The sequence below is a fragment of the Lutra lutra genome, chromosome 2 (assembly GCF_902655055.1).
Source record: "Lutra lutra chromosome 2, mLutLut1.2, whole genome shotgun sequence".
In the NCBI taxonomy this organism is placed as follows: Eukaryota; Metazoa; Chordata; class Mammalia; order Carnivora; family Mustelidae; genus Lutra; species Lutra lutra.
In genome coordinates, this window is record NC_062279.1 from 113,566,225 (window position 1) to 113,582,885 (window position 16,661).

At 35.3% G+C, this 16,661-nt stretch overlaps 1 long non-coding RNA gene across 1 annotated transcript in view; it reads left to right on the plus strand.

The window, feature by feature from the left end:
- Positions 1–14,186, plus strand: part of LOC125093306 (uncharacterized) — a 33,775-nt gene extending 19,589 nt beyond the window's left edge. The window contains exons 2-3 of the long non-coding RNA XR_007125200.1: positions 9,080–9,125; positions 13,468–14,186. This is a non-coding gene — a long non-coding RNA (uncharacterized LOC125093306). The remainder of the gene's footprint in view (positions 1–9,079; positions 9,126–13,467) is intronic.
- Positions 14,187–16,661: the final 2,475 nt, after the last annotated feature.

Consider the following 16,661-nt stretch of genomic DNA (forward strand, 5'->3'; position numbering starts at 1 on the left):
TCAGGGTCCTGGGATCGAGACCCACATTGGGCTCTCTGCTCAGCGGGGAGCCTGCTTCCCTCTCTCTCTCTGCCTGCCTCTCTGTCTACTTGTGATCTCTCTCTGTAAAATAAATAAATAAAATCTTTAAAAAAAAAAATAACCTATTCATCTCTATCCATTCATTCCCGTATGGAATGAAGCCCTGTCCAAACCAGCTTACATAAAAAACCATGTATGTGTCTGTTTCCTATTGCATAGTTAGCCAAGCAAGTTGGTAAGTGCTTTGCCCTAAGAGGCAAGATTTTTATTACAGATTCCAACCCTAACTAGGAGGATGCAAGCTGGAAGGCTGTTTAAGGGGCTGGAGGGAGAGTTCTTCCTTCCTGTTGAAGGTGAACTTCAGCATTGTAAACAGACTATACAGCATGCTTGAGAGAGGGAAAAGACTTAACGAGCACTTCCCCACACGTTCTGAGGGTCTAGAGATGAAAGAGTTGCTAGAGTTAATGGAAGGCATAAAACCAAAATAAAATGTAAACACTTCAGTAATGTGAAAGAAATACACATCTGGCTGTAGGAGAGACAGAGAGAGAAGAAATTGACAGAAGATACAAAGAAAAACCATTCTGTACCACTGGAAAGACATCCTTTGAAGGAGTTCTTCCTTTGAAAAGATAATCTAATACTTTTTGGAGAATTCTAAAATAATCAGATGCATTGCGAATAATGAAAGATGCAAGGAAATCTGTTACTGGCCCTGTGAGGAAACAAGGATTTATGATAGCTGGTGACATCTGAAAGGGCCTTAAAGATCCCTTGGGTAGTTGTGAGCTGCCTTCTTCAAGCATATCTTTGAGGGATGAGAATAGGGCCGTGGGGAAAAGGCAGTTCAGAAACTGACAGACTCACATACAAACCCTGTTCTATCAATTGCTAGATAAAACCTTGTATAATGTGCTTCTCTAAGTATCCCAGGTTTTTTATTAGGGTGCTATTTAATGTTCTTTATGAAGTTGTACAAATTATATGAAATAATTGGCATATCCCAGGAACCTCAAATTGTGACCACCATGTTAATGTGCTATTTCTATCCTTCCAAGATTTCTCAAAGTTCATGTGGAAATGAATGATAGTCTCATGAGAGAACATGGAGGTATTTTTAAGATGTATACAATTTTTGGGTATATATATATATATATATATATATATATATATATATATAATAAGATGTATATAATTTTGGGGTAGGAAATTAAAAGTTTCAGTCATAGCTAGCATTTGCACTGCCTCTTCCTACTGACGGTTGAATCTTTCGGAGAAGAGCTGAAAAAAAAAAAGGATGCTCTGCTCTGCATATAGAATGAGTGAGTAAAATTTTTCTGATAGGCTCTCACCTTTTAGTTAGATATGGAGTTAGGTCTCAAGTATAGTCCAGAAAGACCAGCTTTTTTTCATTCAGGGGTGTGATTCCAAGGAATGGGGATCACTGAAGGCCATCTTAGAGACCACTTATCACAGCAGCCAAATTCTTTAACATGTTCATGTAGGTGGTTGGGATTATTACCATTTTCAGGAAGGATTCTGTATTATCACTGCAAATGTAGTGTTGCCTTGAACTAATCATGATTTATACTTCCTGGAATATGTGCATTATTTAATACATTTGTAGACTTGACCTTAAAATTTACTTTCACTGACCTTTTATTTTTGTGTGTGTGCTAATTTGCTACTATTTTTTAAAAATTTATTTATTTATTTTAGAAAGGGACAGAGCACAAGTGAGGAGAGGAACAGAGGGAGGGAGGGAGAGAGAGAGAATCAGACTCCCAACTGGGTGTGGAGCCTGATGTGGAGCTTGATCCCACCACCCTCAGATCATGGCCTTTGCCGAAATCAAGTCAGACACTTAATCAACTGCGCTACCCAAGTGCCCCTACTTTTCTACTTTTTAATAGCATTTCTTTTCTTTCTTTTTTTTTTTTTTTTTTTTTTTTTTACCAATTATTTGTTATTACTCCTCTTCTTCTCCATGGAATAGAGACCTATAATGGTGTTTGAGAACCACTGGCAAAAAAAAAATAATTGGATAGGGAATTTAATACTGTATTTAGTTTAGAAGCCAAAATAATAAACTATAGTTGACAGATTGAATTCCAAAAGTCATTTCTTTGAAAGTACACTTGAAAATGTACTTAGTCAACATTAGGGTAAAGTTACTTCTTTCCCAGTTCTAAAATTTTCTGATTATTATGAAAGAATTTACTAGAACAAGGACATTCAATTTCCTGGTTTTTCCTATAGATAAGATTTAAAAGAGACAGAAGAAAAAATCAAAGTATGTAGCTGAAAGGGAATCTTGGAGCTGATTTGCTCACTCTCTCATTTTATAGATATCCCTTATAAGCCTCAGTTTCGAATATAGCAGTCTAAAGCCAAACTTATGATCTTCCTTGAAAAAATGTTCTATTTCAGTCAGTGGTAGGTATGCAAGCCCCAAATTTGCAAGTCCCTGCTGATGCTCTCATTTATCACATCCAATCTATCATGAAATCTTACTGGTTTTATTTTTCAAGTGAAGTATATTCTGAATCCATTTGTTTTTCTCTCCTTCTACTGATCCAAATGACGATGATCTACATTCTGGATTCCTGTAGTGGTTTTTCCCCTGATTCTGTTCTTGTATCTTCCTAATCCATTCTCCACAGAATTGGCACAGTAATTCTTTTAAAATACAATGTGTGATCACATGAGTTCAATTTCTTCATGTTGCTATTAACATTGAGACCAAAATCACTAAGAACTCCTAGTAGATCCTACTATATCACAGGTATCCTTTGGGATACCTGGAACCCCTCTTTCTCTTATCTAGGGGCTTAGAATTCCTTATTTAAGCTACTCTGTGAAGGTGCCTGGGTGGCTCTGTCAGTTAAGCATCTGCCTTCAGTTCAGGTCATGATCCCAGGATCCTGGGATGGACCCCCATAGCAGGCTCCCTACTTGGTGGGGAACCTGGTTCTCCATCTCCTTCTTCCTCTTCTTCTGCTGCTCCCCCTGCTTCTGCCTACTCTCTCTCTCTCTCTCATCAAATAAATAAAATATTTAAAAATAAAAAAAATAAATAAACTACTCTGCTTCAAGACTTTCCCTAACCCTTGCCTGGACCAATCTTCCTTGTTCCTGACCCTATTCCCCTGTTATTTCATATCTCAGGTTAGATGTTGTTTCCTCCAGGAAGCGTTCCTCAGCCTCCTTGGTGTAGTCAAGTTCTACAACCCATGCATTTATCACATTTTGTAAATACATTTTTATTTGTGTGATTATCTGGTTATCACTTGAGTTCCCCACCAGACTGTGTCACAGAGTGGGGACAATAAATATTTTGTGTACCATATTCTTTCATTATCTATCACAGAAATAGAAATTTAAAAACAGTTATTGTGGACAAAGTCTGAATGAATAAGTTGGATTTTAGACTCAGGCCTTCTCCCTCAGGTCCAGTGATATCAACCACATTTTGCTGCCTTTTCCTTTCTTGTCCAGTAAATAATTCTATCTTTTAATTGAAAACAAAAGGAACATGAGAATCTGAATTACACAGAGAATTTATAAAAGGGGTGGGGAATACTTGAAATAAATAAGATTAATCAGATTATTCATAATGGAATTGTGTAAATAGAAAAACCAAGCACAAATAAGTCTCTGCTAAAAACTATAGAAGGATGTAGAGTCAACAAGGAAAAAATTAAGGATTTTTCACCATTATCATGATAAAATAAGAGCAGAAGCTATGTTTATCCATATTGCAAGTTGGTCCAGTGAGTCAAGGAAATTAGGAGGACACAGGGGTAGAAAAGGGCATCTGTCACTCTAATATTGCTAGTGTACATAAAGAGAGATGAGCCAAGGCATGGCTTTTTTTTTAAGCTCTAACATGTAGTTCAAAGACTTGTTATTTTTCTGAAGCTTGTTCTTAAAAACCACAGAAAAACTGAGCTGTTGATATTTGGTTATGGCATTTTGCCCCTCAATAAAAGATTTGCTTAAAATGAGGGAAAAAATTTTCAGTGACCTACTAACCTAGTTAGATTACCAGAGTCAGCATTTGGCAACAAAATGATTCCCTGTGATTTGCAATGGCCTCTGAACAAATAGTCTAACACTTTTGATGGTAGCTTTTCAAAATCACAATATTTGTTGCAAATGATGGAAACCTTACTTTGAACGTTGTAAGGGAGATGCTTGGAATTCTGCTGTTCCCTGTGGAAGAAGCAAATAAAAGACTGCTAAAAAAATACTGAAGTATCTGGGAAGAATGGGCTCTAAGCCCTCTCTCAGGAAATAATCACGCTTTATATCCCACACCTGGGTGGAGTTTTGCGTTCTTACTACATCCTGAGTAGGACTGTGTTATTTTAAAACTGACAAAGACTTGCCTAAACCATATGTGATTGTGTAACCCTTATTAAGGATGGCTACTTTAACATCAAGAAATTGCCATTATGCAAGTATTTACAGGTAACAATTCAATGCTTTTTGGATTTGATGCAAGTATAAAGTCAATAAATATAATTTAAAAAATACTTATATTTGGAAAAAAGAAAAATCAATTATAGAAAGAAAAGAGGCAAGAAAAAAAGACACTTGTATCTATTTTGCTTCATATAAAAAATCTTTGCTATTATTTAGGTGAATGTTAGGTGAAAATTTTTCAAATAATGACTTAGGGGCACCTGGGTGGCTCAGTGGGTTAAAGTCTCTGCCTTCGGTTCAGGTCATGATCCCAGGGTCCTGGGATGGAGCTCCGAATCGGGTTCTCTGCTCAGTGGGGAGCCTGCTTCCTCCTCTCTCTCTCTGCCTACTTGTGCTCTCTGTCTGTCAAATAAATAAATCTTTAAAAAAAATGACTTATTCTTAGATCTGTTAAATTTTAATGAAAATGCCTCACTTGAGTTTGATCCTAAACTCATATGCACATTTTATCTGGTTGTTCAACTTCAAGGAAGCAGAGTATATTAAATCAGTAATTATATTTTAACTTCAAAAATCAATAATTAGGAATAAAATTCCTCTTTCTCTTATCTTTCTCTTACTACATGACAGTCCTTCAAGAAATAGTTTACTTCTCAAAAAAAATAGTTTACTTGTGATATTTGAATAGTGAATATCAGTGATACCATTGAAATATAAGCCAATAACTTTCATGACAAGTTATTTGCATTTCTTTTGTTTTTTAGTTTCTTAATCCATAAAATAAGGGTAATAATTATCTCAGAGGGTTATTGTGAGGATTTAAAGTATGCATATATGCTTATTCTAAGCATTTTTTATAACTATTATAAGAAGCAGGAAAATTAAACTCTGAAGGAAAACTAAAGAAGTAGAAAATTAAACATACCTCAAATGTATACAAAGAAACTCAATTTCCAGGTCTCTTCACCTTTTTATTAGTGGAGAAGTAAAAACATCTTTGACTTTCAAAATCCATTTTAGAGGTATTTTACTTTATCAGTGACTCTATGTTAAATTAAAAGAAACCACAATAAACCTCCCAATGTCAGGGTTTAATATGGTTTGGGTTTTAAAAGTAACTCGATGAAATGTTTTTCTGCCTACAGACACCCCCCCATTTTCTAAGGCTTTATGAAGCAAAGCTTGGACATCCTCTGTCCCCCCTCTCCCAGCATAACAAAAGTGTTAAAGCTTATAGATGGAAGTAGAGAAAACATAACAGATGAAAAAGTGTGTGTATTTTTTATAACTGGAAAATTTTATGGCAAAGAAAATAGTATTATTTCAGTAAGGTGAGGGTTTGACTTTAAGTACAGATTTGCAGAAAAACCTTAAAAAGTCATTGGATATTAATTTTGAGATATATTTTTGAAATACTTCTTAGAGATGCTTTGTCTGAATGTCAATTATAAATATAAGATTTATAAAACTATCTATCAGGTTGTTATGCAAAGAGCGTAATCTTTTGGCAGGGTGTTAAGTAAATGGAGTTTAACAGAACAAGACAAATTAGATACGTTCTCCTTTTGCTTAGCTCTTCAAGACATAGATTATTATTACTATTATTATTTTGCTCAGGTTTATACATAATAGCTTGCTTAGAGCAATATTAATATGAGTGAAGACCTAGAGAATTTCTTCTTCCTTTGAAATTCACATTACTAAATATAGGCTGTGGCCATTTGGTAATATGCAGTCTCTAGCACTTGACACGATCCTGCTTTGTCTAGGGTAAAAATACATTATGAATAAGTGAACGAATAATTTTCAGAAATTCAACACTAGTATATATGCCAAATTCCCATCCTTGAAAAAATATGCTATTTATATTAAATGCTGAGATCTTTCTCTTAGCCTGTTTTTTAGAGTTCATAAAAGGCATAATTTCAGACAACAGGTCAGAATTTAGAAAACATGGTTTCTCTGCTAAAGGAACATCACATAACGAAAGTAGATATGCCTTGCTTTAAGGAAAATTACCCTGACCCAGCATGTTGTGGATAAAAAGAACGGTGGAATAGATGAATAAACCAGGAAAACATCAGCCCATCTGACCTCAATCTCCTTTGCAATGGGCATTTTTTAAAGCTGGGTACATATTTCTGGTTTCCATCTGCCTGCTCCTCCTGATTTAGTGATGTGTTTGACTCCTTCCATTCACAAGCCTGATTCATTTCCTGGCTTTTAAACTCTTTCCTGGCATAATGCCCTCTTGGGCTGCCATCTCAGAAGTAGATCCTCTTCCTTATTTGGGTTTATTCCAAAATCAACTATATTCAACTGAGAACTTTTATGTGAAGTTTTGACTAACCAAAGTCCAGATCTATTTTCTTATAGTGCTACCACAGATAAAATAACCAAACAAAAGCAACATACCTTATTTGGTCTTCTCTCTCTCTCTCTCTCTGTGCGTATGTGTATAATGAGGTATGTTGACATATACCATTATTTGAAGCTGGAATTGCTGGACAACATAATGGTTTGATATTTGTATACATTATAAAGTGATGACCACAATGAGTCTAGTTAACATCTGTCAACTTAGATATTTACAGGATGTTTTTTTCTTGTTCTTGTGATGAGAACTATTAAGATCTACTCTCCTAGCGATTTTCGTTATTATTAATTATAGTCACCATGCTGTGCATTACATCCTCATGACTTAATTATTTTATGACTGGAAGTTTGTACCTTTCGACCCCCTTCACTCATTTTCCCCATGCCCCCACTTTCTACCTGTGGCAGCCACTAGTTTGTTTTCTGTATCTATAAGCTTTTGTTTTTGTTTTAGATTCCACATGTAAGTGAGATTGTATGGTATTTGTTTTTCTCTGTCTGACTTATTTCACTTAGCATAATGCCCTTGAGGTCTAACCATGTTGTTGCAATGGAAAGATTTCATCCTTTTTAATGACTAGATAGTATTACACACACACACACACCCCACATTATCTATTCATCTGTCCACAGACACTTAGGTTGTTTCCATCTTTGCTATTGTAAGTAGTGCTTCAATGAATATGGAGGTGCATATCTTCTTGAGTTACGGATTTTGTTCTCTTTGAATAAATACCCAGAAGTGGAATTGCTGGACTATGTGGTAGTTCTATTTTTAACTTTTTGAGGAACCTCCAAAATTGTTGCTACACCAATTTATATTTCTATAGAGTCCACAAGTTTTTCCTTTTCTCCACAGCCTCACCAACACTTATAATTTCTTATCTTTTTGATAATGTGAGGTGATAACACGTTGTGGTTTTGATTTGCATTTCCCTGATGATTAGTGGTGTTGAGCATCTTTTCATGTACCTGTTGGCCATCTGTATGTCTTCTTTGGAAAACTGTCTATTGAGATCTTCTGCACATTTTTTTTAATTGGATCATTGTGGGGTTTTTTGTTTGTGTTGTTTTGTTTTTTTGTTTTTCTTTACTATCGAATGTAAGTTCTTTATACATTTTGGACATTAACTCCTTATCAGATATAGGATTTAAAAATACTTTCTTCCATTCAGTAGGTTGCCTTTTCACTTTGTTGATGGTTTCCATCACTGTGCTGATTTACTTTGTACTTAAAACATCAGTTTTTAGATTATTTTATTGACTTGTAAGAAAAACATAATTGATAGCGTTTCTGACACTTTTGACTAAGAGAATTTGGTAAAATGGGAAAGCAAAGTAGGAACATTAATATGAGCATTATGAGGCACTGTTGCATTTAGAGAGCAACCATCAGTCATACATCCTGGGTTTTCTCTCTCTATCTTCCAGTAAATTCTTAATCGATTCAGAGAATTACTGGATATCTCTATTCCTTATTTCTCTCTCTTTCATAAATGTAGGAAAAATTATGGTCACTGTCATGTTTGGTAAAATAGCTATCTAGATGCTTTGTTCTAATTTTTTTTTTAATCCATCAGTATAAAGATTCATTCAATATTCCCTTAAAACATCTGAGTGTTGGGGCACCTGCGTGGCACAGTCTTCAGCACAGCCTCTGTCTTCGGTGCAGGTCATGATCCCAGGGTCCTGGGATAGAGCCCCGCATCGGGCTCTCTGCTCAGCAAGGAGCCTGCTTCCTCCTCTCTCTCTCTGCCTGCCTCTCTGCCTACTTGTGATCTCTGTCTGTCAAATAAATAAATAAAATCTTTAAAAAAAATCTGAGTGTTTAATGATTCATTTGATTAAGGAGTACAAGTAGCAGTATTAATTGCAACTATCTTATGCATCTCAATTTACATTAAAAAATTAATATTTGACTTCAAGCTATGAAGCACCTAAGAGGTCTCAGAGGAATGAATTAATGATTTTTGCCTCTTGTTTTTCATTGGAATATAGGGATACAATAAAGTATATCCTTAAGTCATGAGAAATGTTCATGGTTATTTTCCAATAGAAAGATTTATTTTTAGAGTCGTTAGGTTAAAGTTTGATCTCTTCATAGGAACAATACAGTTGCTTATACTTCTTTGTGCTAATGACTAAAAGAGCACACTGTCACTGTATTATTATTTTCTCCTAATACATAATGTAAACTTATAAGTGTCCATATGATTATGATCTCATAGTCATAATTTTTGTCTTTATGTAGGTCTTTTGTGGCTCAGGAGAAAAATTCTCACTCCAAGACTACTGCGGTTAGCCAACTTTCTTCAAATATGGGTCTGGGTTAAAAGAGGAAAATATGGATAATATATGATCTAGAAGGTGTAACATAGTTTTTAGATAAAGAGAATAGTACACAGAAGGACCCTGAGTAAATTACACCTCACAAATCCGTAAGAACACCCTGCCAGTTTTAAAAAAGATCCACATTTCATTTCAGGGGTGGTGTACCCCCGAATACAGGTTACACATCGTATGGTAGTGACAACATGTGTAGTGCCATGGCTCTCAGACCTGGCTCATGGTTGGATTCTCTCAGCTTAGCCCCTGGCAGTCACTACAATCAGAAGTTCTAGAGTATGTCCGGAGAATCCTATTTTAAAAATGTCTTGACTATGATACCCAGAGTAGACTTGAAGTAGGAGAAACTAAGGTCTAAGTTTGTTGAGTCTCACTTTTCTCATCATTAAGAAGGGGGGAAATGATAACCTGCTATATAGATTAGAATAAATCATATGTAAAACACCTGTCAAAAATTGATACTTGGAAGATAAACACTATTTTAAAAGTTTGTAATAGATTTTATAATGCAAGATGAACTTTAGTCAGGTGAACAGGATTTGTCAAGTAGGGCTAGAGAAGAGTTCAGAAGCTGAGGGTTAAGAAATAATATAATAACAAAAGAAAATTGTGCACGAAGAAGCAGATGAGTAGTTCAGAGTGCTGAGGGAAGCAACAAAGTGGGCAGGCAGGAAAAGTGAAGGTCAGAACCATGAAGAGAATGAGAACTGAACTGTCAAATAATGTTGAAGGATCATATTGGAGAGACGACAAGCAATCCAAAACCTAGGGAGAAAGCCCCTGAACTCTAGGTCAAGAACCACTGCAGAGATTCTGGGCAACAATCAAAATCCAAGGAGAACCAGCCACCTCCATGAGGGTGGCACACAGTCCAGCACCAGGTTACTGTTGAAGCAGCTTTCCTAGATTTAGGGGATAGGATCAGGCAGTGGGGAGCTTATAATTACGGATTATGGGTGAGCGCAGGCAGTTCTGGATCATGGTGTCTGTGGTGAGGTCACAGTTTTTCCCTATTTTCTTCCCAGTCTGTGGATATGAAAGAAGAGAGCAGTCAAAAATCTTCTTGTATTTGAAAAGAACATGAAGAAATAGATGTGTCCTTCATAACAATAAAATGATACCGTATTTTCACTAAAATGCATAGCAAGTTTTCTCTCAATACAATGGTTAGAAAAATGGGTGGCTTTGGATCTGAGAGAGAAAGGCAAAAACTTACCTTGTGAGGAAAGCATGAACCTCAGTTAGAAATTAGAGTTCGGGGACGCCTGGGTGGCTCAGTGGGTTGAGCCGCTGCCTTCAGCTCAGGTCATGATCCCAGCATCCTGGGATCGAGTCCCATGTCGGGCTCCTTGCTCAGCAGGGAGCCTGCTTCTCCCTCTGCCTCTGCCTGCCACTCTATCTGCTTGTGCTCACTCTCGCGATCTCTCTCTCTCTCTGACAAATAAATAAATAAAATCTTAAAAAAAAAAAAAGAAATTAGAGTTCGGAGTGGCTGCATCATTTCAGAGAGAAAATTGGTCAACCAACAGTTACTAATAGATTGGAAGTGAAGAAAATGAAAATAAAACAATTAGAGTATTACTGCTGTACCGATTTGGGTGCTGCATTTACTGAAATTTTGCTACCTGGTCCAGATCATTGGACTATTATATACTAAAAAATATTTTTGTATTCTTCCTATTATTTTTTTGGTAAAGACATTTTTTGAGGCTTATTACATTATTTATATGACTTTAACCCTGCTATTTAATTGCGTTTCATTTTTGTTCACTCAAAATGTTTAGCAATGCCATTTGGATATTTGGTTGGGGCATGACCATTTAAATGACTTCATAGAATCTAGGAATTCTTAGAGATCTGATTTATTACTATATATCAAATATATTAATATGCTCCCACCTCAAGCATTATTTATATTAAATAAATTGATTTTCAGTGCAGTTGAATACTTTGATATAATGTCTTATTTTGTATGCATTTGATTATCAATAATTTCAATGCATAATTTAATTTTCTTATTTTTGGCTAATAATCTTTTCAAGTATCTTGAAAATCTAGCAATCTCAAGATGCTGTGCTTTTAAAAATTTATGGAAAAATAGATGGTGTAGGAGTGAGAATTATTTTATACATGTAGGATAACCTCTTAGGAAAAAAGTCTTAAGATTCATAATAAAAGAGTCTGAGAGAATGTTTTCTGATCTAGAGTATGAGAGAATGTTTGTTGATCTATTAAAAATCCCATTTCTCAAATTATAGGATTCGGCTATTAGTTTTTAGTATATTTTAGATTTCTTTGGCTTCTCCCCTAAAATATCTTATAAACTTCTTGAAGGCACACCTTCCTTCTTAGACCACACTTTATCCTTAAGATCAACCCAGTGACTTCTGCTTATTAAGAGTTTTTGGATTAATTGTTCCTTCAGATCTAACCACCCCCTTTTTTAAAAAGTAATTTTGCTAAACTTTTGCTTAAAATTGTAAATAAAGTTCTTATATTGGTGCCAGCTGGCAGAAATCATGAAAATATGTAACCAATAGATTGTGTAATATCTTAAGAACTTACTGCTGATTTTCTATGTTCTGACCAACGAAAAAAAAAAATAAAAGGTCAGCATATGGTTTTGTATTAAAAATACCTCAAAGTTTGCACCTTTGCATATATTATTGAGTTTAATGCCAGCATTGAACTCAATATGTAAGTAGAAAAAGAACATCTGCCAATTTGTAGACTTGCTAATAAGGTTCTGTTACAAATTAACTGGTTCATTTGTACCTATTTTCTAGGATGAACACAATTTATCTTATAAACATGGTAAAACACAACCCCTATATATAAATATATGTAAATTTTATGCCAGATCTAATCTCATCTACTTTTTCTTTTCAACTGGCGAATAGGCTATATGAATCAATTGGTGTTTTTAGGCATGGTGCCACATCGGAGCCTGAGGATTACCTTAGAGATGCTGTGTGGGGGGAGGTGTGAAAACACACCAGTTCACAGCATGTCTATTGTGAAAAGGCTGCAAGGACCACTCATTTCATGGTTCTGGGCAGATTCGGAAAACCACCAAGGCTACCACATTGCCCCTTCCTTACAGAAGTATATAAATGAAGAGATACAGTTTATAAGATAGTGGAAGAAATGGAATGGGCAAAAAGGGCATAAATGTCCTGAATCATTATTATATAGTGGAATTGATTTTCACTTTGAAATTGAGTTTTCTTTTTCTCATTGTTGTTATGCTGTTTTAAAGGGAAATTGTATTTCCAGCTCAAATGCCACCCATTTGGAAAAATATAAAAAATACGTTATAGATATCATTTATATACACCAGTAAGAGAGATTAATTCAAAACTGTCTTCTATTATATGGCATGTAGGAGCAAGAGAATAAAGTCATTTAACAGTTTCTGAATTGGCAAAAACATGATGTTACAAAACAAACAAACACTTCCAGCCAGCTTAATTCATCAGCAATTCTTATATGTCTTTTTTCCCAACAAAGACAACAAACACAAGGAGATAAATATTATAAAGGATGAAATATACCATTTTTTTGAGGTTGTATTTATTTATTTGAGATGGAGTGTAAGAAAGAGAGAGAAAGAGAACATAGCAGGGTGCGGGGGGCGGGCAAAGGAAGAGGGAGAAGCAGGCTCCCTGCTGAGCTGGGAGACAGACAGGGCACAGGACCAAAGGCAGATGCTTAACCAACTGAGCCACTCAGGTGCCCTTGAAATATACCATTGTAATCATAGCTTTCTATATATTTCTTTAGTAGGTTTTGGTTACATCTAATTCCTTCTAAATCGAAACAACAGAACTCAATAGATTTTTGCTTGAGTATGAGCAAGAAGATATCTTTTTTTTTTTTTAATCCCTTGGAGAAAAGGAAAGGAATGAAATTAAAAAAGCAAAGAGAAACAGGGGGAAAGTCATCTGTGTGGTCTGATAGAATAACGTGATATAGAGGCCTGTAGAGAGATCCCTATGGACTTGAGAAAATGCTGGAACTCCTGAAAAGAGTTTAGTTTAAGTAAAATAAAGACATTCACAAATATGGAGGCCACAGAGTAGGGTCCCAAGGTATATTTGTTGAGCTTAATTGAATAGCTTATTTATTCAATTAATAAATTGAATCATTTATTCAATTATTGAATAAATGTTAAGTAGGGCTAGAGAAGAGTTCAGAAGCTGAGGGTTAAGAAATAATATAATATTATTTATTATAATAATATTATATTATTATAATATATCTGATTCTTTTTTTTTTTCCCCTTTCTGAAAGGCACAGTTAAAAAAATCCTTAGCGGCTGCTCTCCTTCCCCAAAGCTGCTGCCATGGAAACTACCACTTCACTTCTAAGCAAAGGTGACTGTTTTAGTCTCATGTACTTAGTGAAATCTTTTGACCACTTTCAACATGGTGGCTTTTCTTTCCTAAAGATTAAAGCCAAACCCTGATGCAAGAAGTCCTGTGATGAAAACCAAATGTTCATCAGCTACCCAGAATCAACTTTGAATTCTTCTGAGCAAAGGGGAAAGAATTTAAAACTAAAGGATTGAAGAATTTTGCTAGACCAATCATTTATGGTTGTTTGTTTGTGTGTGGGTGCTCTGCCTGCTTGAAGGGAGGGTTTCTTCTAGCTGCAAGTTGGAATTTTCTAGCAGCAGGCTGGAAAGAATGATGATAGGGAAGGTAATCTACACTGAAATTTTTCTTGGTACTTATTTTCCAAAAGGAACTTAATTTCAGTGAAGGTTTTCTAGTTTCTCTACTTCTTCTTTAAAAAATCTTAATTCAGGTCTTTGAACCTTAAGTGGAGATATACTTAACCCTTCAGTGTAGTTATGAAGATCAAGTAAAATAAGTGTGTTTTTAGACTAATGTAATAATCATGATAATAACAGTAAAAATAACTGTTACGGGCTGAATTGTATTCCTCCCAAAATTCATATTTTGAAGCCTCAAGCCCCACTGCCTTTGGAATGTCTGTATTTGAAGATAAGGATGGGGTAATTGGGTGATGGGCATTAAGGAGGGCACGTGATGTGATGACCACTGGGTGTTATACGCAATTAATGAATTATTGAACACTACATCAAAAACTAATGATATACTTTATGTTGGCTAATTGAATTTATAAATAAATAAATAAATAAATCTATCTTTGTGTATTCAATGAACAAAGAAAAAAAAAAGATAAGGCCTTTAAAGAGGCGATTAAGTTGGGAAATGAGGCCATTAGGGTGGGACCTAATTCTACCAGAGTAGAGTCCTCATAAAAAAAGAAAATTTGGAGACACCAAGCATGCTCCAGCACAGAGGAAACATCATGTGAGGACACTGAGAGAAGATAGCCACTTCAAACCAAAGAGGCTTCAGAAAAAATCAAACATGCTGACACCTTTATCTTAGACATTCTGACTCCAGAACAGTGAGAAAATACATGTCTGTGGTTTAAGGCACCCAGTCTGTGGTATTTTGTTAGGGCAGCCCTAGCCAGCTAATACAGTAACTCACACAGACTGAGAACTTACTACTGTTTTTATAATTAGTACTATTTCTTGGGAGAATAGCTGAATTAAACCAGAGAATAGATGAAGAAGATGAAGGGAGCATACTTTCATCTTTGCCTTTAACTTCCCAGGAGAATAGCTGCAGCTTATTTTTTTACATCAGTATTTTTATTGCAAGAACAAAGAGAAACCATCTGTGACAGGGTCTTTCACAGTTTATGTTACTTAGTTCTGAATGGAATTACCTTAATTATCAAATAAAATCTGCATATTTTATTAAAGTTGTATTCATTCTCCTGGTGGAAATATAAATACGCAAGGGTAGTTCAGATTTTTCTTTTCCTTTAAATATTGTGATATCTTGAGTATGAGGTGAGTGAAAATGAGCATCCATTCCATAGAATATATTTGTTTACTGTTTCCTTGCAAGGCATCCTTTTTATTGGCCCAGCTTGGAAAGTTTACTACTCTTTGCTCACTGTTTAAGTGTAGGTATAGCTGGTTTTATTTCCTTTCATTTTTATATAAATTTCTCTGTTCTAGTGAATATGGATATGTTTATTCTTTCTTTCTTGACAATCAGAAGTCTGAATCCCTATTTAAAATGCAAATTTAGGAGCACCTGGGTGGCTCAGAGGGTTAAGCCTCTGCCTTCTGCTCAGGTCATGGTCTCAGGACCCTGGGACAGTGTTGGCATCCACTGGGCTCTCTGCTCAGTGGGGAGTCTGCTTCCCACTCTCCCTCTGCCTGCCTCTCTGCCTACTTGTGATCTCTGTCTCTGTCAAATAAATAAATAAACAAATCTTTTTAAAAAATACAAATTTAATAAAAATTGGGGGAACCCACTAAATAAATAGGCAATGGTATTATGATGCTCTAAGAATACCAATAAAATTTCTGTTGGTTGGGGTTCCTGGGTGGCCCAGTCATTAAGCATCTGTCTTTGGCTTGTGTCATGATCCCCGGGTCCTGGGATCTAGCTCCAAGTCTAGCTCTGTACTCATCAGGGATCCTGCTTCTCCTTCTCCCTCTGCCACTCCTCCTGATTGTGCTTGCCCTCTCTCTCTGTCAGATAAATAAATAAAATCTTAAAAAAATAAAATTTCTGTTGGTTAAGCTTTCTGTATGTGTATATACATATGTGTATATATATGTATATCAATTACATATTAGAGATAAATTATACTGTATGTTTATCCATCTATATCTATATGCTATTATATCCATTTTGACATAGGACATAGATATAGATTAGGTAAGGATTAATCCTAAGAAAATTAATTAAAATGAGAATTCCTTCAATGAGTTCACACATATCTAAAGTTGCAGGTATCAACCTACATGTTATTTTCAGTGTTGATCTTTTCCTTTAAAGACCAAGTAACATCACCACTTACTTTTAAGGCAGTTTCTTGACTAATACCTTGGCTCAGTGGAAAAAAAGTGGAAAACTTTTTACCTAAAAGAGAAAAGAGCAAGAATTGAGAAGACCCATTCAAAGGCACATTGACTACAAACTATGAGTTCCTTAAAAAATCAACTATGTAAGGTTTAGTTATACAAGTTACTGATGCCTAGGGACATCTTAAATTTGCAGTATGTGTACACTGGTTTATCTGAACTTTAATGAATAAGGCATACTTTGTAACCAGCTTGTTTTGGTTGCTGTTAGTTTCTTCATGACCCTTCTAGTTTTTTTATGTTTGTTAAAACGCATGTTAAATCTCAAAATTACATCATTTAAACCCAGGAACAGATGTCTTTCATAGAATATTCTAGTACTACTAAAAGTGTGATAATTTTGTGTTGTCTTTGCTATGTACTTTGAAATAAATTTTGAAAAGCCCTTAAATTCATTTTTCTCCTTTATCCCTGCCCATTTACTATTTTAAAATCAGCTATAGTTGCTTATATACCTGTGTAGAAGAGTAATTTCTGAGTGTTAAAGAGCAGAAGAAACATT